Genomic DNA, 21,925 nt, shown 5'->3' on the forward strand with positions numbered 1-21,925 from the left:
TTGTGTAAAGAATTATGGACCTTACTAAAAGATGTGGCCGACGCCATGGCCCATGCAATCAGAAGGAGGGAGATCAAGACCTCTTACTCTAAGTGGCTTTGATTGCACAAAAAATCAAAAAGAATGCCACAAATGGCGTGAATTAGTATTGACTACCATCTCTAATGAAACCAAAAAATGTTGGGAGATTATAAATGGCCAAGGCACATCTAAGTCAGATCTTAATGGAGTGCAAGAACCCAAATGGATTGACTATATCTCATCGACCCTGGGACGCTCCAAGCAGAATTTGCCCATTGTGCCTAGGGTTATAGGCCATTGAACTTTTGAGCAAAGTATACAGGAGCTTGTCGGCCATTATTGGCTCAAGTAAATCCCTTAGAACCCTGGGGCCGGATGGGCTATGTCGCCTTGTGATCCAGGCAGAAGTTGCCTTGTGGGCCAGAGCCCTTTCATCAGCTTTTCAGCTGTATTTTCATCACCCAGGTCGTTCCCTGCTCTTGGCTGGATAGAATTCTAGTTCCTGTGTATAAGAAGGGTGTACAAACCGACTCTCGTAATTATTGCCTCCTGGCCATGTTGGACGTTTCATCCAAGGTATTCACACAGATTCTACTGGATGAGCTGACTGCATGGGCAGAAGATAATAACATAATTCCTTAAAATCAGAGTAGCTTAAGGAAGGGATGTTCAACATCGGTTAACATATTAGCACTCTCCACCATTGTGGAACAGGCATGGATATTCTGCAATTGCCCCATTTATGGACTATAGTGCTGCCTTTGACACAGTGGATCGAGGTAGGCTTTGGGAGAAGCTTGAGGGCTGGGGGATCCCACCAGGTCTATTGATGATGATTGTATTGCTCCATACTAACACACATGTTAAAATAATGCTTGAGGGAGGTGGTGGAACCTCTGCTTGGATCCCAACGGAAGCTCTTCTGCCTAAGCTAGGTGATGCGGTGGTATTATGGATGGGCTATGCGGACGACATCGTTGTCCTAGACCTGACACCAAGTGGCCTGCAATCTTCATTGGATAACTTTAATTCTTATTCGGCCCTGAACTCTCTAACAGTAAATATTAATAAAACTAAGATTGCGGTCTTTGAAACATCTTATAGACATGTGGCTAAAGTGGGGTGGAAGATGAATGGTGTGGTAATTAAGGTTGTGTCCCTGTATGTCTATTTGGGTGTTGTCTTTGAAGCTAGCCTTAGAGGCATGTCCCACCTGTGTGGTCTCGAGGTGCGTATGGTGCAAATTGTAGGGGCTATATGCTCTTTTGAATCACAGGGTGGTGGCTACTCAGTGGGGATATTGCTCAAGCTGTTCTCTGCAAAGGTTGTGCCAATCCTTTGCTATGCAGCAGAGGTGTAGGGCTTGGGCATTTTGGATGTAATTGCCAAGACTGAGGTAAGGCTTCTAAAGAGTCTGTTAAGACTACCATCTTACGTTTCAGCTGAGATGATTGCCCTGGAATTCGATTTCACTATGGCCCTCATTACAAGTCAGGCGTTAAGGGTTTGACGGCGCCGTTGGCGCCATTAACCCTTAACGCCCGATTCACACTTTAACGCCTGCTTTTTGCAGGCGTTAAAGTCCAAGGCGCTAAGCGACCTTGGTGCTAATTACGGCACCGTAATTTACGTGCCGTAATTAGCGCCTTCCCCATCCCCATTATGCCCTATGGGGCAAAAATGGGAATGGGGAAGGGCAAATGGTGAATGGGGAATTACCGCCCCACTCACCTTGGAATGGGGCGGTAATTCTGCCATCCACCATGGCGGAATCCGGCATGGACCTTGGTGCTAATAGCACCATGGTCCACCGCCTGACTTGTAATGAGGGCCTATGACCTATGAACACATTGTGCTCAGCAGCTTAATGCTGTATTGGAAACTTGCACATGCTCAAGCGAATACCGTGATGGGGATTCTGTTTAATGCTTTTGCTACAAAGGTTGTTCATAAGAAGAAATCAATATTGGGTAGTATGTTGGGTATCGCTGATCGGTGGGTTGGGACCAATTTCCCTCTCATTACATTTGAAATTGGTCTCTCTTAAACATGAGCAAATGGTTGTTACCCTGGCTGCCAAGTCCACTGCAGCCGTTTCTTTCCCCATATATACTCATAATACAATTGGCATCTACTTACAACTGCAACTTTCTGGGGAATTTCATTGTGGGGGACTATCTCCAACTCAAATTTAATGCAGTAAGCACCTTTGAAATTGTCGGTCGGTGGTCTAAAATTCTTAGGGGGATAGATGTTGCCAGCTCTGTGGTAATGGTGTGGTGGAGACTGTACAACATCTCCTAGCAAACTGCGATGAAAAGGTTGTGTTGCGTAGAAGGGCCCTTAGGATGTCAGGAGTGGACCCCCACTACCCTCCAGCTACCCTATGGGCCTCTTCATGTCTGATTCCCAGGAGGGACTGATTGTCACAACCCAGAGGTTGTTTTCTGGTTGTATGCAGTATTTCCTTTTGCTCAAGTAATCCTGGGCTTTTATGGAGATGCGCCCAAGACTTCCCTCCCAAGAGCTCAGCCTTCAGGGATAAATAAACCTGACAGGTTGGGGGCTTGAGCGAAAAGGCCGGAGCAGAATCGTCAGAGCTAGAGGGACAAAGAACAAAACAAAGAAAACAGTTGTTCAGAAAAATGCAGCCAAGTAGTGTTGGATAACAAACAGCCAACACCACCCCCAATCCCCACTCTTACCTGCACCGTAGAAATAATATACCAGTAACCTACTAGTATCGAATTGTAGGGAGGGAGGAGTGGAAGTTTGCCAGTATCTTAGGATCACCAGGGCGAAGACCGCAGAGCGTCCCAAGTAGGTTCAAGGCAATCCAAAGTATAAACAGCAGAGCGTCCCAAATAAAGGTTCAAAGCAATCCAAAAGGTAAACAGCAAAGCGTCCCAAATAAAGGTTCAAAGCAATCCAAAAGGTAAACAGCAAAGCGTCCCAAATAAAGGTTCAAAGCAATCCAAAAGGTAAACAGCAAAGCGTCCCAAAATATAGTTTGAAGCAACAGAAGTAAAAGGAAAATTGAAATGGGAAGTGAGCGTTCACTTCACGCTAATTTCCTTACGGAGATGTTCGAGGTATCGGGTCACCAAAGTTTAAGGATTTAGAATTAGGAGGTCGAGAATGAGTAAGCCGGGTTCAGAATATCCAAGGGGAACAATCGAGGGAGGCTGGCGTCGGGAAGCAGGTACAGACAAGGCGAAGGCAATAAGTTAATTCAGGCGCTGGTTAGTCAAGGATTCAAGAAACGGGTCCGGGAGCTCGCAACTAACAACAGTTTAGGAGCACTCGATCTCCGGGTAGATGGGAGTTATATATAGTTCCCAACAAATGAAATCATCGCAACGTCACGCGTACTTCACGCGGCTATGATAGCAGGCGTTGTGGGAGTTGTAGTCTCAGGGACTTTTACTTGCCGAATAGCGCTCGGATAATCGCCAAGGCAATTTCCAACCTGGCCGGGTCGTGACACTGATTGTCTTTCGCATCAAGCTTTGGAGAGGGGTAAATGGTATATTTCAAATCCCTGTAGATTGAATGTGCTCATATCATATTTTCCCTTGGAGCTTGATCTGATTTGAGAGATTTATTTTTCTTGTTCTTACTTATGATGTCATGTGTCAAAAGTTATTTGTTTGACTCTATGAAACACAAATTAAAATAAAATAGTTTGACATCCTGTGAACTTAAGCTGTGGACTCCCATTCACCTGACATCATATGTGCAGATGTCCACTCTTTTCAAAGCAGGAATTAACAGACCAATTCACATTCACTTTGATCAATGCATAGAAGATGTATTGAGTCAGTCAACTGTGTTTACTTTAAACAGCAGGCTTGTTTTGAAAATATGAAATAATAAGTCAAAATGAATTCCAGCAACAAGGTTTTCATGGTTTCATATTTGTAGGCTAATTTGAAGGCTACCCTGTCAACAATTAGATATAACTTCAAAAGAAGCAAAAGCTTACACAAACCCTAGCCTCCGACCTTGACAGAGCATTAAGTCTCATAATTAATGCATCTGTTCCATTACAGTGCCTATTAAAATTATATTTTTGTTAACTGAATGTCTTTCTCAGCAGACGATTTCCCCTGATAAAATAGGTTGTGCTAACTTAAATGCAATTCAGAAAGATTGACCCAATGCCAGCTTTAAAATGTGCAGCACAGGAGATGCATTTACCATGACAATGGGGAATACACTATCCCTCCAGATATTTGAACCATTTGTCCGATTTGAAAACCAATTAAAGATCTGAATTCAGCAAAACAAGGTACATCACAAGCATAGAAAAGGGATATATTAAAATGTATGATTTATGCATATGTTTCATGTTGTATTAATTGCATTATGCATGTAGTAATAAAAACATAACTGATATCTCTGAATTTACAATCTTGTACCAATCTGAACGTACACCCTTTAGCAGTAGCACATGTCCACGTTGAGAGTTTTCTGAAGAATAAATCTTCCAGTCAATGTTGTATCCTCATTCCTGAGAGGAGGGGCAGCTAAGAACAAGCACATTCCTTCATGACACATAAAAATATATTGGGATAATAGAGGCCAGGAGGTAGGGCTTGTGCAGACTGAGTAAGAAAGAGGTACCTATCACAGACTCTGTACTAATGAAATGCCTAATGATGCTGCCTCGGTGTCATTTTTTGGTTGAGAGTTTTGGGGAAGAAGAAAAGCAAGACAGACCACTTGATAGGAGAGATGCAGAACTAGAAATAACTGATGGGGAATCTTATTAAGAAGGTATTCTCTATATGGTAATGAATACTGAGGCCTTTCCCCAGACATAACTAGATTACCAGAGAGGGATTGGATTGTGGGAGCAGGCGGATGGAGTGAAATGAAGAACGTATCTGTTGGTGCTGCCTGAAGCCATCAGAGTCCCTTCCCGCCTTGTCCCTGTGAAAGACACGAGTAGTGAACTGCGATGAATTAGACAATGTCTGAAGAATGAATTGCATCCCAGATATCAAATATCAAAGTATTATGGGAAACTCTGTTTACAAGCTTTAAAAAAAAATGTGTCAATGAAAGGAGAAATATAATGCAAAGTGTATTTCCTCTGTGGTGACATAATTAACATTGAAACCCTAGGTAGTGTTACCACTTAAGAATTTTCTCTTGCTATTTGTGATCTCTGAATGCCTAAGAATCTCATATTGAAATGTGGAATGGCAAATCCTTTGATTGATGCCCGTCATAGTGAGTAAAGTAATTGACACTGTGGTGCTAAACGAACACATGGAGTTGGGGTGTTGGAAGGGTGAATCTGATTCCTTGAGTATAGTGAGATGGGTAGGCCTGTTGTTCGCACATTCTAAAAGGAGGCAGAATTCTTGACCCCAAGCAATTAAAAAACAATTTAACATCACACAAGATATCCAATTGTATCTATGTCCAAGTTAGTAGCAAACAGTTTTGCACAGGTAGTGCCCAGAATTTTAGATTTGAATTAGTCGAGAAAAGATTAGCTATGTTGGAGAAAAATGTTTCTCTGCTGCCAAAACATGTTAATGGTTTCATATTTAAAAAGTACACTGTTTTGTTTATTATGCATCACCTTTTGATTTCAAGGGTACCTGGATTTTAGGTAGACTTCTATAAATGCTTTACTGCAGATTGTATTAATCCATGCCAATTTGTGACCACAAAGCAAAGTATGTGCTCATTGTCTAGAATAGTCATTCATATTTGACTGTCTATGTATGGATGTTTGTGAAAATTTGAGTGAAAACAGTAGTGAGATAATAGTTACTGGATTGCACTTTTCTTCAGTAGACAAGATTTCCTCGCACTATCTAAATGCTGTGAAAAGTAAAAACATGGAAAGAGAGAGATCATGTTGTGTGACTCATGGGCTGCGGTCTTAGGTTTGGAAGCTCCTTCTGTTCTCTTATTCCCTTGCCTATGGTTAAGGTTCACATGGTAGCTATACCCCAATCCTAAAAGGCATAATAAGGGAGTGTGGAGGCAGGAGGTAATGTTAATTTTCTCTCAACCGAATCCACCTCCCATGTCCCCCAACCAACATCCTTGTGCTTCACTTGCTGTACCTTTATCGCCTTCTTTTCTTTTCCCAAATTGGCATGCTTCATCCCCACGTCTTCCACCATCACTTGGGGGACCTCTGCCAATGAGTGCATGCTTCTGTGCCTCCACCTTTGCCAGATCCTGCTCTGGTTGTTGCTGTGGCGCCTCTCCACTTCTATAATTCTCGAGGGCTTCCCCAGAAATGTAATCAAATAATGTGTCATCTTTATTCTCATATTCTCAACAGGCTGTGCATCTACACCCATATGTACCCCAAGATCACCATCTCCTCCTCCTCATGCATAGATGGCATGTAGCGAATGAGGTCCACACTTTCCATGGAAAGGAGTTCTGGAGGTGCAAAGATGGAAAGTGAAAGGTTTTCACAAAGGTTTCTACAAAGGGTTTCAAAAGGTGTTCATCTTTTTATATTTATGGGGTGGGGTATGGGAATGGGATTGACAAATTAACTTTTTCTTTCCTTTTGACAAGGACAAAAAATGGAAGGGAAAGGAACAGTGCAAAATTAAATGGATCCAATCAGGGAATGCAATGTGAAAAAGACACACAAAAGTGCTATCAGTGGCAAAGCATGAGTTCTTCTGATATCACCTACCGTGGATTATGCCTTTTCATCATTATAAATAGGCAAGCACAACTAACAGAGAACCTCAAAGGTGAGCTGGGTCTTTCTCTAGGCTACCAGACTTTCCTAAAGATTTGAGGCCTGTGATTGCTCCCCAGAAGCTCTCTGGGATTATCAGCAATTCAGATTGACCTGCCGAAGTATGTCCCACCTGTCAAATCACTTGAATGATTCGGGCTGCCCACGGGACCTGCAACATATGATAAGAAATCAGAATCTCCAAAATAGGGCTTGTCAGGTGAGAACTCCCAACCAAACGTTCTCTCAGTTTTAGTGGATACTAGCTGAGATATCTATGAATGCCTGAGATGTCATTTTCTCATAGGAACTGTGGCACTTGAAACCGAACGGCATGTCTGTTGGAATGAGTGGAATGGGATGGATGAATACATATTCTCCTTTTCTCTTGCGGGTCAACACTTTCACTTCAACTACATTGTGCAGCAATTTCTTGGCCCATATCCTTTGTGCGATTACACAGTTTATATGGGTCGAGATTGTGAATCAGCATGATGGGTGACCCAACCTTCAGTCGAAGGTGATGTGGTGGTATTCCCGGGAGGTAGAGTGAGTGTTAGGGAGAATTCTCACCCAAGTGCTAAATTCCCTCTACCTTAGAGCCCTCCAGCTCTTTTGCTATATTTTGGGACTTTGAACTTTTCATTTTCAATGTGTTTTACTTTTGTGTTCTTTGGATATGGTGTTTTTAGACAAACTCCATAGGCATCATATTTTTCTTGTGTGTCACACAGCACCAGATGCCCCAGGGCCAGGAGCGCTTTACAAATAAATAAAATACAAATACAAAGTGGCACAGGTATGCCTTTCAGACTTCTCAAGGTTTACATACCTTCTCTGGGACTGACTACTGTATCCCAGTGCATGTAAAGTTAAATTAACTTTACTAGTCTTTTTAAATTTACAGGCCCAGCACACACTATCTTCCTATAGAGTGCTGGAGGGGTTGCCTAGCATCCCCTGAGTATAAACACTCATTTAACAGCCAAATGTTACCCTTTACCTCTTGAAATGGCTGGTGGCAGTGGTTTAGAAAAAACTACCATGATTTTTCCCGACCGTGGACACCGGTAGCTAAAAATTGGGTCTGCCATGTTCTTCAATATGGCGCCCAAGACCTATCTGTAAAAACAGACGCCGGTCAACTTTTTTTGCCGTATCTTTTAGGAAAGGTCCTTCTAGTGTTTGTCTCTGCACACCAAACCAGGTTTGGTCCCTTTGTTCATTGGCCTTTGGCGGGCTTCAGTGCTGAAGCCCTCCTCTGGCACCTGAGTGTCTGGAGTGGACAGGATGTGAGAGAGGTGCCCGAAACTCCCTGTGCTTAGTCTCCTAGGAGACCTGAATGCACTCTGGCGTGATTGGCCAGCTGGCTGTCCGGCAAGGACAGCCACCCTGCTGGGTGAGTGACAGCTAGACTGTAATACATGGGGGAAAACTGTTTAAAAGCAGGCCTTTGGGACTTGGAAAACAGAGTCGACCACTGGAATGAAAGAACTGAAGATGAGCTGAAGGAAGACGACTGCTGCAACTCCTGGTCCCCCGGTGAAGCCCTGCTGCAGGTCTGAATTGCCTGAAACTCCATCGACAGAGAAGCCCTGCAAGGTTAACTTCTTCCCTTGAGTTTGGTGGGTACAACCAACTCGCAAGTCACCTGGAGACCGTCTCTATACTGGTCGTATTTTCTAAACGTTTAGCCAAGCTTGTGGCCTCTTCCCTGGGCAGGGCAGGAGTCTCCTAACATCCTCCTTCTTGTCCCCATGACTGAAGCTCAGGGACAGCGAGATCTGCAGGAACTGCCAGGAACAACTGCCTCATTTACAGCCCTTCTTCATTGAAAAGGTACTGTGCAAATGCGGTCAGGAAATCCTTTCTGCCGTGGTGGAAGTCTGTGAAACTTTCCCAACTTTGAAGGCTTGTGCTTCCCTAAGCCGACATATAACTTTTCGTCTGACCAACTACTTCTAAAAACAGCAGTGGCAAGGACTTAACCGTTTACTACCAAAACTGTGCTATCCTATCCAAGACTCTGAACCATTGACTTTGGCCTAGGCCTATTTAATTTAATTGCTGGTTGTAGTGAACTGAAACTATTTGCTTTACCTCTGAAAGTATGTGTGCTTTAATTCTTTTAACGTTGTCTTTTTACCCACTTTTTAAAGTAACTGAAGTACCATTTTGCTCCCACTTCAGGGGAGCTGACTTTGTTCAGAAACTGATTGGTTGTGTATTGTAGTATATTCGATTATGATATTGAGCTGCTCTTACTAGTGGAATGCTTTCCAACTGACTGTGTAAATAAATGTATATTCTTTTACCAAGAAACCTTGAGTAAGTATTTGTTTGAACCACTGGGATTGGTAGCCTGTTGTGTAACATCTTGTATTGCTCACTTTACACTTGAGATACGTCTGGCTGCTCAGCCACTGCTACCACATTACTATGTAGTACAGGCTTGTACCAAAGGTGAAATTGCACTCACACTTTTACTCTTAATTGTGCGTAATGTTCCCAAAGGGTACTGCATGTGATTCTGCCTAACAGTGAGTTGAGCAACTCTGTTGGATAGTTTATGGCTTCATTGTTATCCTCCACCTTATCGGTTGAGTTGTACTCAGTAACTGTGCCCGGAACCATATCCTGAATCTGATTGTTAATTTCATTGACAGACTCGAATTTTGCATCAACTATGGTTCGTTCAGAGAGCCACTCATGAAATGACACCTTAGCATTATTTAAAGAAAGTAAAAGAAATGCCTGCAGCACCTCACAATATAGCAACCATTTTGAAACTTCTGGAATGCTACCTGTCTTTACCTTTGCCTCCCAGTTCCACTAGCCTCCAATATGCCTCACCTTTGCCTCCCATACACCTTCACTTTACGCTTCTGACACGCCATCGCCTCCTATACACCAACGCTTCGCCAAGCCACAAACTCACGAACAAACCATTTTTGACTTGTACATATATATAGATAACAAAAAAACAACTAGGAAGCTGCAATGGGTCTATATAGGCAGTGCAAAAAAGTCCAGCTCTACTCTATATGCTGCAGGATGATACGCCCCAGCAGGCCGGTCGTTTTCTGGGGAATGTTGAAGATCAGGTCACAACAGGTGAGATGAGACACACATCATTGCTTTTCCGCTTGAGTGGTTCATCAGGCATCAGTGCAAAAAGTTGCGTTTTTGGTGCAGGTGGTAAATTAAATGCTTGTTTGACAAACCTAAGCAAGAAAGCAAGCACCACATTTATGAGACCTGCAATGTGGCCTATGTGTGCCCTCTCATGTGATTGGTCTGCTTTTGCTGCCAAAGCCGGGACTAGAACTCCGGTTGTCAGGACCACAGACTTACCCAATCGACCACTGGAACGTCTGATTGGTACCCTTGTGAATATACATGTTATTATTGCACTCTGCAGTAAATATTTAAGTACAGCGTTGTATGTTTAAAAGATGTGCACCTTTTATCATTTGCCTGCAACATTATAATAATCGCGCTCCGCCTTTCTTGGGTTATTTAGCAATTGTTACTAAATTAATGTACTGAAGTGGAAATGTTTATTATGGGGAGAAGGGGGGAGAAAAATCTCCTGAGTCAAGCCCTTCACCCCACCCCCCTCTCCGTGCACATTATGTTTCAGAATGCACCTGCAAATAAGAGTGCGGCAGCCTGTGCTGAAGCAATGAAGAGTGTGTGGCAGAGCACCGCAGAGTTAGTCCTCCGTCTCTATTTACGACGGCAGTCGGTCGCTCCTGCTTGAACTGACATGCATCTCATCATACAGAATTAATAAACAGTGCCATAAAAGTGAGTGATGCGCTGCATTCGTACAGCACGCACCAGGCACTATAAGTGAGTGATGCGCCCCATCTCCCGGCCCTAGCCAAAGTTTAGGATTGTGATTAATTTTGCGGTGAAAGATTCTAATTTCCCATCTCCTATCAATAGAGCGGCTCCTTTCATTCATTGACATAATATGCAGAAGGCAGCACAATGCCTTGTTCAGAAAGTTACGAGTCAAGTGCACTTCGCAAACGCCTCCTGTGCCGGGGAAAGAATGTCGGACTGCCATTGGCGTATTTCAATGACTTCTGTTTAGATGCAGATTTGAGTGTTTTGGCTTTGCCTTGGTGCATAAGGGCTGTTACTTAATTGTTGCAGTGGTGAATGTGACATCTTTGGTCAAGGTCACTGCCGTGGCTTGACATTTTGAATGCATCAATCAGGCTCTCTCAGCGAGCAAACACACACACAATCAAAACGCGGCAGCCAGAAACAAGGGCTTGAATGTTCAATAGGCCCACATTAGCCCAGAATCGACTGTATTCAACGCCCTGATTGAAGGGTATTCATGAAAAAATAACTTGAATTGTTTTAAGCATTATATTTTTTCCAGGTAATTAATTACCTTGCAGCTGAAAAACCTAAAGTATCACATTGTGAAAAATTAATTAAAGCTGATCGCTGTGTGGGTGGGAGGAGGGGTTCTTGCATTCAGTAACAGGCTGTCTGTGGCAGGGCATGGGTGCCATGGAGGTCAGCCACTCCCTTCGGCAGGAGCCAGCATTGGTTGACATAGGTGCACACGTGACCAGATGAATTGTGTTTATTACTAGTGCTGCAAACATTTGGATGCCCGTCTATCGATCTATATCTAACTCAGTTTTGATTTCACAGTCCCTCTGTCTGGCTCAGACTCCCAGTGACCATTTGTGAGAGCCAAAAGGTTGTGTTGAGTTTGGGACATGGGCTGTCGGATTACAAGCAGACACAACTGGGAAGCTAACTAGGGACATCTGGTCAGGCTGTGCATCTGCTCACAGGGGACTTGCATATATCGATCATTCTATGGGCCTCATTGCGACCCTGGCGGTAAGGGGTTTACGCCAGCGTTAGCTGCGCCGACCCCTTACCGCCAATTACGAGGTCCCTCAGCGCCATGGCGCTTTTAACACCTGCTTTTAGCAGGTGTTAAAATCCATGGCGCTAAGGGACCATGGAGTTAATTACGCCACCGTAATTTACGGTGGCGTAATTAACGCCTTCCCCACTCCCATTATGCCCTATGGGGCAAAAATGGGAATGGGGAAGGGTAAATGGGGATTGGGGACTTACCGCCCCGCCGACCTCGGAATGGGGCGGTAAGTCCGCCAACCACCATGGCGTAAACGCCATGGTGGTAAAGTCACGGCCCAGGCGGTAACTTACCGCCTGGGTCGTATCGACCATTCTATTTATCAATCTACTATCTATCTCTCTGCCTCTTTCTATGGGGCTGGCTTTTTCTCTATGGCTGTTTCTCTGCATTATGCATTGTCTGTCAGCCTTTCTGTCCCTCTCTACGGCTGGCTTTTTTTTTGTACTTCTACGGGTCTGTCTGCTTGTCCTACCGTCTGGCTACCAAGACACAGAGCATTCTGCCATGCCAGGGGTCTGCAACCATTGGCTCTTTAGGTTATTTTTGGACTACAACTCCTACCAGCCATAGCAAGCACATTCAATGGTAAGTGATTAAGGGAGTCCTAGTCCAAAATATCTGGAAAGCTGCAGGTTACCGACACCTGCCCTATGAAATATAGAGCCAGATGTTTGACCTTAGAAGGACTGACCAATGCCTGCCAAGGCACCATATGGGAGCTCGTCTTCAGCCCCGCTATAGCACACATCTGTATGCCGTACGTGTCCTCAATGAGCTCACCCAACACCTCAACGCCACGTGTGCACTGCTCAATGCACACAACACTCTCCACCACCAAAGCCCAATATTAGATGTGACAGGAGTAAAGGGCTGTATTTTTCATAAAAGCGCGTGCGCGCATACTCACAATCAATATGGATCGGATGTTTCCTGCGGCATCAGATGCATGGTAAATTAATGCATATGCTGTTTTTTTTTGACGGTGGGTAAAATGCATCTAACACAGCCAAATAAGTGACACCAAACTATAATGGGAATAATTCAAATAGCAGAAGGGAGGTGTGCAGTCATAATGTCGACATCAATAATGTCGACAGTCAAAATGTCGACAAATTAATGTCGAAAAACAATAATGTCGACAAACAAAAATGTCGACATTATTCGATATTTTTTCGACATTAATTTAGTGTATGCATAAATAAATAAATAAATATATATATGATGTGTTGAGTATGAGGGGTGGTTGGGGGGGTGTGGGGGGGTGGCAGGGGGGTGTTGGGTGAGGGGGGGTTGGGGGGGGGACCCCCCCATAGTAAATACAATTTTTATTTATTTAATTATTGAATAAATAAATAAATAAATAATTGGTATGTGTTGAGTATGAGGGGTGAAAGGGTGGTTGGGGGGGTGTGGGGGGGCGGCAGGGGGGTGTTGGGTGAGGGGGGGTTGGGGGGGGGGACCCCCCCATAGTAAATACAATTTTTATTTATTTAATTATTAAATAAATAAATAAATAAATAAATAAATAATTGGTATGTGTTGAGTATGAGGGGTGAAAGGGTGGTTGGGGGGTGTGGGGGGGGGGGGTGGCAGGGGGGTGTTGGGTGAGGTGTTGATAGTTTTAAGGGTTTATAGTCATAATGTCAAAAAAAAAAATGTCGACATTTTTTTTTCGACATTATGACTTTTTACATTAAAAGTATAGAATGTCGACATTATTATTTTCGACATTATTTTTTCGACATTTTTGTCTGTCGACATTTTTTTGTCGACATTATGACTATAAACCCAGAAGGGACACAATAGCAATGGATTCGGATTACGAAAAGTACAAGAAAAAGTCAGAATTTGTTTAGTTACATTTTAGGCAAAGAAAAACCATTGTAGACAGAATTCTGTATTGATCGAATCCATTAGAACGTTTCGGAATTATTAGAATTTGAGATTTTCTGTAGAATGTTATCAGCAGCCACCGTCACCTACCTTCTGAGTCATTGCTCTTGGCAAAAGAGAAAGTAGGTATATACTTGCTGGAGGTGTGCGGGGATTGGCTAACATAAATGGGGGTTTGTTTTGTTTTAATTCCGGCACCGCCACTTGACCAAGAGTTGTGATCCCAGGGACTTAATTTTCCATTCCCAGGTTCTCTCTGGACCACACTAGAATGCGGTTATCTGAAACCCTCAAGTCCTGCAGACACTCGTTTCTCTTTTTAATTCCAGTATCATGTTTTTGTTTCTTATATTTGTGAGAATTGATTCAATATTTTCTGTGATCACAATAATTACTATTTGTCGTAGCACGTACTGCTGGAGACATGCATCTTCACAGACCTGCTAATATCCAATGTTCCATGGTACTCATTGTATCCACCGTGAGAAGGTGAACGGTGGAGTGGAAAGGCACAGATTGTACGCTATCTTCTACAGATTGAAAAGAAAATTCAGAAGCAACAGCAGACCTTTTTTGCCGGTTATCTCTGCTGTGGGTCAATTTATGCAATTCTTTTCATGTGAGAGTTCTTAGGTATAGTCACCAATAATGTGCCAATTTACTACTAGAAGCTATTGTGGGTGAATATAAAAAGAAATAGATGGCATTGTGTTTTGTTATGCTATGTTAATGCGATTTATACTGCACAACACTGCTATTTTCATGGTCTCCAGGTGCTTTGGCACATCTAAAAAGAAAGAGCGGGCTGGTGGGTTTGTTTGTGGGAGCAAGGGGAGAGCCAAGAGTGGTTTTGCTGTTTTGTTGGTCGTTTTAGAAAAAAAGAGTAATTGGGCCTCATTAGGAGGTTGTCAGTAACCCGCCGGTGCTAATGGCATGTTGCCACCGACCTCCTAACACTGTTTTCCGGCACCTAGCTTCCTGGTGCCAGAGGGACACTACAAGTCCCAGCGGACCGGAAAACTAGGTGCTGGAAAATGTTAGTCCCCATTCCTGTGGAGTCCCATAGGACTCCATGGGTATGGGTTCATGGAAGCAATGGCACCTTTAATAACAGTGCCGGTGCTTCCGTGATGAGTGTGCCTTCTGGGGCATTGAGCCCATCAGGGTCAGACCTGCCGGGCACACTGGCCCTGGCAGGCAGACTCGTAGTATGGCGGTCTGGAAACAAGGGTACTGGTAAGCTTACTGGCACCCTTGTTTCCAGCCCGCAGCACTTGTAATGAGGCCCACTGTGTCTTGGGTTTGCTTCTAATGTGGTGTAAGTTGGTAGGCAATTGGGTGTGTGGTGTTGTATGGGTTAATTTGTGTGTCTGTGGCATGGGGTTGGAGTTGTGCATGTTGTGATTGTGTGAATTATTGACAGAGGTGCGTATTTTGCTGTATGGTTATAGAGTTGAAGTTGTAGTCATGTATGGGTGTTATATTTGGTAGGTGTGTGCTTGTGGGAATATGAAAAATTTTAGTATGGTAAAATTTGGAAGGGGAGATCCTTATGCCATTTTTTTGCGAATATTCTTTGGTGTGCACACTGAAATCCCTTGCGCAGTGGTTAAGCGATATTACATTTTCTTTTGCTGGGCCTGCCCACCTTGGTTTACTTGTGCTTGGAGTCCCGAAATTGAACAGCATAATTCATGGTGTACGTCATTGTATTGAGTTTGCACGCTTCGCTTTTAGGCTGGCAAGTCAAAGGGACAGGTTTTTAGTGATTTCCTGAAGGTCAAGAAAAGTTGGCAACCAGATTGATCTAAAGGATATGAGCCCTAAAGAAAAAACTTAAGGTGAATATGGAACTGTAGGACTGGAATAACAAGGTTGAACACGTTGCTAGGACTAAATTGTACGCTGAATATGCCTCACAGATGTTTCCTCTTTTGACTACAAAGAAGTATTTAAAAATATATCCTTTCCCCAAATTACATAGATTTCACATGCTACTCAGGTTCAACTTGTTACCCTCCTTAAATGTGTGTGGTGCATGCAAAGGTGTAAAGAAGGATCAGAGGACGTGTAGAGGGTGTAGTCAGCCTAACATACTGGAAAGCACTAGACATCATCTGACAAGTTGCTTAACATTTCATGATCCATGTTGCAGATACCTGGGAAAGTGCATTGACAATGTGAACATGACAGACTAGGCCCATGTACTTGGATAATGACTGTTGATAGTAAAGTGTTGTCAGGTTAAGATCTGATGAATATTTTAATATATTAATGTGCAAGATGTGCTAGTATTTGTACACTGAATATGTGGTGTATTATAATGCCTGTTGCACACTGTAGTTTTTTCTTTTCCTTCCCTGTTGCACTCTTTCTCCAGCCCGGATGAAATGTGCTACATAGCATCCTGATATTCTTTCTTTCTGCCTTTTTCCTGTTTAAACAAAGGTATTGTTCGTGCTACTGCATGTTCTGCTGCTTCATTGTTTTCCAAACCTTATGTCCACGAGGCACTGCAGTTCAGCTTTCAATGTGGACATTTACTTACTAAACCAACAGCGTGACGTGAATGCCCCTGCACCCATAGCCTGCAGTGTGGACTATAGCCCAAGCAACCCCATTCTAATTACTAACAGTCACTATTATTGGCATTGTTAATGTTAGTTATTGGTAGGATTAGTAATTAGTGATATTAGTTGTAAGCAGCCATACAGTGTGCTAAGCTAAACTCTAAATTAGGCCTCACATCAGCACCAAGTCAGACACCCAAAACGTTCTGCAACATTAGTATAATTTGTCCAGTGGCACACACAACCTCCAATAGGAGTCTGTGGTGTTACTGAAATGAGTGCACAGTTGAAATGTGTGCACTATTTATCCCCACAGGTTGATCTAGTGTGAGAATGAATCATCTGGGAGACCCTTCTTACAGAACCGATGCCAGTTGGCTTAGACCTAAACATATTTGGCCTTCTCAAATGGATACATGTTCAGACTTTGGCCACATGTCAAGGATGATGTCTAGAATCTGGAATGAACCCAAAGCAGCGACAGGGCATGAGAGATCCAAGAGAAATTCCTTTCTCTTGTTGTAAACTCCAAGAATATTTAGATTGTACACCATAGGTAATCCGCTAGTAGCACATTATTTTGAGAAGTATTGCAAATAAGGGACGACAATCCACTAGGGAGATGCCCCTAATGCATCATAGAATGAGTCCTCAAGCCTTCAAAGGATCAACCTATAAAGGGAGTGAGATAACCCAACTCAGTTGTTGACCTGTTCAAACTATTGATAATAAAATGTCCACTTCCATAATGGTGAAGACAGCTTTTTCAAGTAGGGAGAAAGTAAATTCCCTTAACATCCCTGGAAAAAATGAGGGAATTCTGCTGGAATATCATTAAGCTAGCTTGGCTGCAGCTGAGGACCAAAGGGGGAGGATGGTAGGGAGGGGGAGAAACAGAGAGAGACAGAGAGGGAGACTAGATCTACCTCAGTTTTCTTCAGCATGAAGGGGAAAGAGCAGAATAAAGAAGACACTGGTCCTCATTACGAACCTAGCGGTCCGGGAACTATGGTACCGGTAAGCATGCCGGTACTGCAGTTCCGGGACCGCCATACTATGGGCTGTGCTCGTGGGTGCCTGTCAGCCCGCTAGGTCTGACCTGGTGGGCAGGCCAGCAACCGCGACTACAGCACGTCGGATGCACCGGCACTATTCTGAATGGTGCCGATGCATCCAATGTCCCATTCCCATTTAGCCCTATGGGGCCGAATGGAGATGGGGAGTCCCTTATTGCCAGCACCCACAAATGGGCAATTACCGGGTTCGCCAGACTCGGCATGACCCGGTTCTTGCCCATTCGCGGGTGCCAGTAAAAATGCAACTCCGGCGGCAGTCGTGCCGGTTTTGCCAGTACGGCTAGCACCAGAGTTGTAATGAGGCCCATTGATCTGTGTTGTTCTCTGTGGGAGACCTCCAGCACATATAATTAACTATGAAGTAATTAAAGTAATTAAAGTTGTGATTGAATTGTTTTTGAGACATCTTTCCAACTTTTATGACACTGGATTGAGCTTTCTCTGGTTTATAATTAAGTAACTCACACCTAAAGACAACACAGCATTGCCCAAATGACGACAAGCCATCAAATTGTTAATTCTGAGATGCACTCCATGAAACGGAGGACCACTGAGACAGTTCAACCCCTTCAAAACATATAAAACACCTATAGGCAGCATGTTGATGACTGACATGATGCTGTCAAGCTATCAAAAAGAGACTAATTGTTCATTTATATAGCGCCTATACACAATGTGTTTCAAAGCGCTTCAAGGAGGGAGGGAACATGGGAGAATACAGTTACATTCTTAAAAGTCCTTGAAACAATACAGAATGAGAAAAATAACTATCGTACTAGGCCTGGCGACATTTCAGATAGTGCAAGTGCATGGAACAGTTAAGGCAAAGAGGGCAGGGAAAGGAAGGAGAAACAAAACAAGCAGTAATATTACTATGCCCGACGACAATTGATGTAGTGCATGTAGGAAGGGGAAGGGGGGGATAGGAGTGAGAGAGAAGGAAAGGAACAAAACAAGCTACTGTCAAAAATAGGTCAGAGACACATTTTATAGAGTGGGGAGGGGGTAGGAGAAGACAAGGAAGAAAGGAGGGGAGACAGACAAGCTGCTATCAAACGTCACGGGAAAAATGATAGGAGTAAGTGCACAGGACATTGAAAAGTGGGATCAGGGAGGGGAGGCAAAGTGGCTGCAAGACAGGCAGCTTTGGATTTAGTAAATCTTACGGCAGTTGAGGTAGTGCCGGAAGTTAACAAGGAGGAGGACAGGGGCAGGGAGGAGGGAAGGATAGGAGAAGATGGAGAAAAAAAAGTGGGGTGAAGAGTAGGAAGGGGGCAAGAGGAAGGGGGGATGTGTGTAGGAGGGAGGGGGCAGACAGGCAGTTCAACAAGAGGCATGGGGGACACACAGACACTCAAGGGGGCAAGAGGGGCACACAGACACTGAAAGGAGGGGCAAGAGGGGCACACAGACACTGAAAGGAGGGGTAAGAGGGGCACACAGGCACTCAAGGGGGCAAGAGGGGCACACAGACACTGAAGTGGGGCAAGAGGGGCACACAGGCACTCAAAGGGGGCAAGAGTGGCACAACAGGCACTCAAAGGGGGCAAGAGGGGCACACAGACACTGAAAGGAGGGGCAAGAGGGGCACAGAGACACTGAAAGGAGGGGCAAGAGGGGCACACAGGCACTCAAAGGGGCAAGAGGGGCACACAGACACTGAAGTGGGGCAAGAGGGGCACACAGGCACTCAAAGGCAAGAGTGGCACAACAGGCACTCAAAGGGGGCAAGAGGGGCACACAGACACTGAAGGGGGGCAAGAGGTGCACAACAGGCACTCAAAGGGGGAAGGAGGTGCACACAGGCACTCAAAGGGGGCAAGAGGGGCACACAGACACTGAAGGGGGTCAAGAGGGTTACACAGGCACTCAAAGGGGGCAAGAGGGGCACAGACACTGAAGGTGGGGCAAGAGGGGCACAACAGGCACCCAAAGGGGGCAAGAAGGGCACACAGACACTGAAGGGGGGCAAGAAGGGCAAATAGGCACTCAAAGGGGGCAAGAGGGGCACAACCGGCACTCAAAGGGGGCAAGAGGGGCACACAGACACTGAAGGGGGCAAGAGGGGCACACAGACACTGAAGGGGGCAAGAGGGGCACACAGGCACTCAAAGGGGGCAAGAGGGGCACACAGACACTGAAGGGGGCAAGAGGGGCACACAGATACTGAAGGGGGGCAAGAGGGGCACACAGGCACTCAAAGGGGGCAAGAGGGGCAAAACAGGCACTCAAAGGGGGCAAGCGGGGCACACAGACACTCGGGGTGGCGAACTGGCATACCGCAGTGGACAGCGGTAGACAGGGCCCCGTTGTGGGCCTTAGGTGGTGTGGCCGGCTCCCGTCTCCCGGCTCCCGGCTGCAGCCATTGGCTAAAGGGGCCATGGCAGCCAATGGGAAGGGGGCAGGGGCTGGACCACAACAGGACAACATAATGCATTGAGTACATGAAAAAACAACGGCCATCTTAGAAAGCCTCCAAGCATGGAGGCAGCATACGGCAAGAATAGAATGTTTATGACCCCAAGTGGGTTCTGCACAAAGCGCGTCATGCTGGCCACGCGGGACCAAGCGAAAGTCAAGCACCATCAAAAAGTGCAATTATAGAGGCATTTTTAAAATCACTCATCGTGATTCAAGTAAAGTGAGCAAAAGACAATCCTTACCCCCAGCAATGCGCGGTTTGGTGGGGAATCCTGCGCGATGATGTCCAGTGCTGGAGGGCAGAGGGAAGGGGCTCCATCAGGGTTCAGAGAGGCAGAGAGAGATAATGCGTTGGTTAGTATTCAGTTACAGGCATCCCTGGACCCCTACCCCCTTGACAGTGCCTTATGTCCTCAAGGCTAGTTAGGCCCACATTTCCTACCTTGGCAAAATAGATTTTAACAGGGTATTTTTAAGTTTTCATTTTCAAAATCAAATATTAAAGGTCACTGCCATGTGAATACAATTGTGCTACTTATATTTCTTTACTAGTTCAGATGTTTTCCTATCTATAGAAATCTGAGGTTCTAAAAACAAGGTTTTCACCTGCATGACCAATGTATGAAAAGAGAAGCCGAGTGAGGACCATTTGGTTAATGCTTGTTGGAGGGATTGAAGTACTTTTTTAAAAATAGAAATGTGGATTTTTGTTTATGTTTATTTGTTTTATAGTTCACCTGTGCAACCAGGGAGTCTTTCACTAGATGGGCAGGGTTAGTAAGGAAGCAGACACGTTTTATACTGCTTCATGGAAGGGGGTGAAGGAGTGACTATGGTGGTAATCATCATTTCTCATACAATGGATGAAAAAGAATGGGAAGGGCAACTAAGAAGCAAACTAATGGCCCTAGCAAGAAAAGGCTACATCCTCCATGAAAAGCATGGATCGTTTTCATACAGACCCATTATCACATTCTATTGGAGCAATGTCATCCCGATCCTGACTTATGGTAGTGAAACACTACTAAAATTACTGGATAAAATTTGGTCTATTCTCAAAGCTCTATTTTTGAGAAAAATAATAAGGCTGTGAGAATATTTTCCAGTAGCAGGGATGCGCTTTGAAATAGCATTGCAATCCTTTTCCTCAGTTTTTAAATGGAAAAAGCTAGACCTGTTCAGAAAAATAACAGGAGAGGATAAAGTCGCTGCTCTGGAGATATTTAGAAGCAAGACAAATGCTATTGGTGCAAGAGTTTTGACAGAATGGAAATATCAGATGTCACAGATTCTAGCAGAAGAAATGTTAATACTGAGACCGCAAAACACAAAGAAAAAGATCATGTTCAACGACTGGATAAACACCAACACACAGAATAATCGATACAAAGATAATCTGATTCCAGAAACAGAAGTGAGAGCGATTAACAAACTACCTCCATACCTGTTTCTATTCCCAGACAAAAGACTAAGAACGATATTCACGAAATTACGCTTAAATATATTACCAACAAGAGAAAGACTAGCGAGAATAAACCAAAAAGGCCAAAAGTCACTCCCCTGCAGAACCTGTAAAAATCAAGACATCACAGAAACATTGCGTCATTTTATAATGGTCTGTCCTGCTCTTCAAGACGAGAGAAACATTTGCAGGACCTATTTCGAAAATGGAATTGAAACTCTGAGCGCAGAAGATAGATGGGCCCGGATCCTGTTGGGTCAAGACAAAAAGATGATCTTCATAATTTCTCATTTTTGGAACAAGATCATGGATACATTTTCCATAGGATGAACTACAACAAAATGAGAAAATTAGAGTATACTGTCTAAATGTCTTCCAAAGATGAGTGGTAACAGAAAATGAAAAATTTAATTTTAAACTAAAACAGTTTAAAAAAATAGACAAAATAAAATAAAGACTTTGGTGAGCAGGTCCGGAATTACACACAATATAACTAAACTGAGTTGAATTTCTGTAAGGTTCATGTATATACAAACAGCAAAATGTTGAAATCATACAGTTACACAATCATAGAGACATGTGCAAGAGAAACTAACAATTCATCTATGCAACAAATGAAATACATTTTTGCACCAAAGTGGGTGCAAAACATGAACCATCCAAAGCCCTGCCAGGAAACAGAAGAAAGAGAAAATGAGAAAAATCTCCATCAGCAAAGCGCCCACAAAAGCGTATGAGACTGAACGAACAACCGTGAAGTGAGATAAGAAAAGGAAAACCAAGCACAAAATACCTGACAAGAAATCCACATCCGGCCACACTTGTGTGTTC

Source organism: Ambystoma mexicanum, chromosome 14 (assembly GCF_040938575.1).
Source record: "Ambystoma mexicanum isolate Mex_15411 chromosome 14, UKY_AmexF1_1, whole genome shotgun sequence".
Classification (NCBI taxonomy): domain Eukaryota; kingdom Metazoa; phylum Chordata; class Amphibia; order Caudata; family Ambystomatidae; genus Ambystoma; species Ambystoma mexicanum.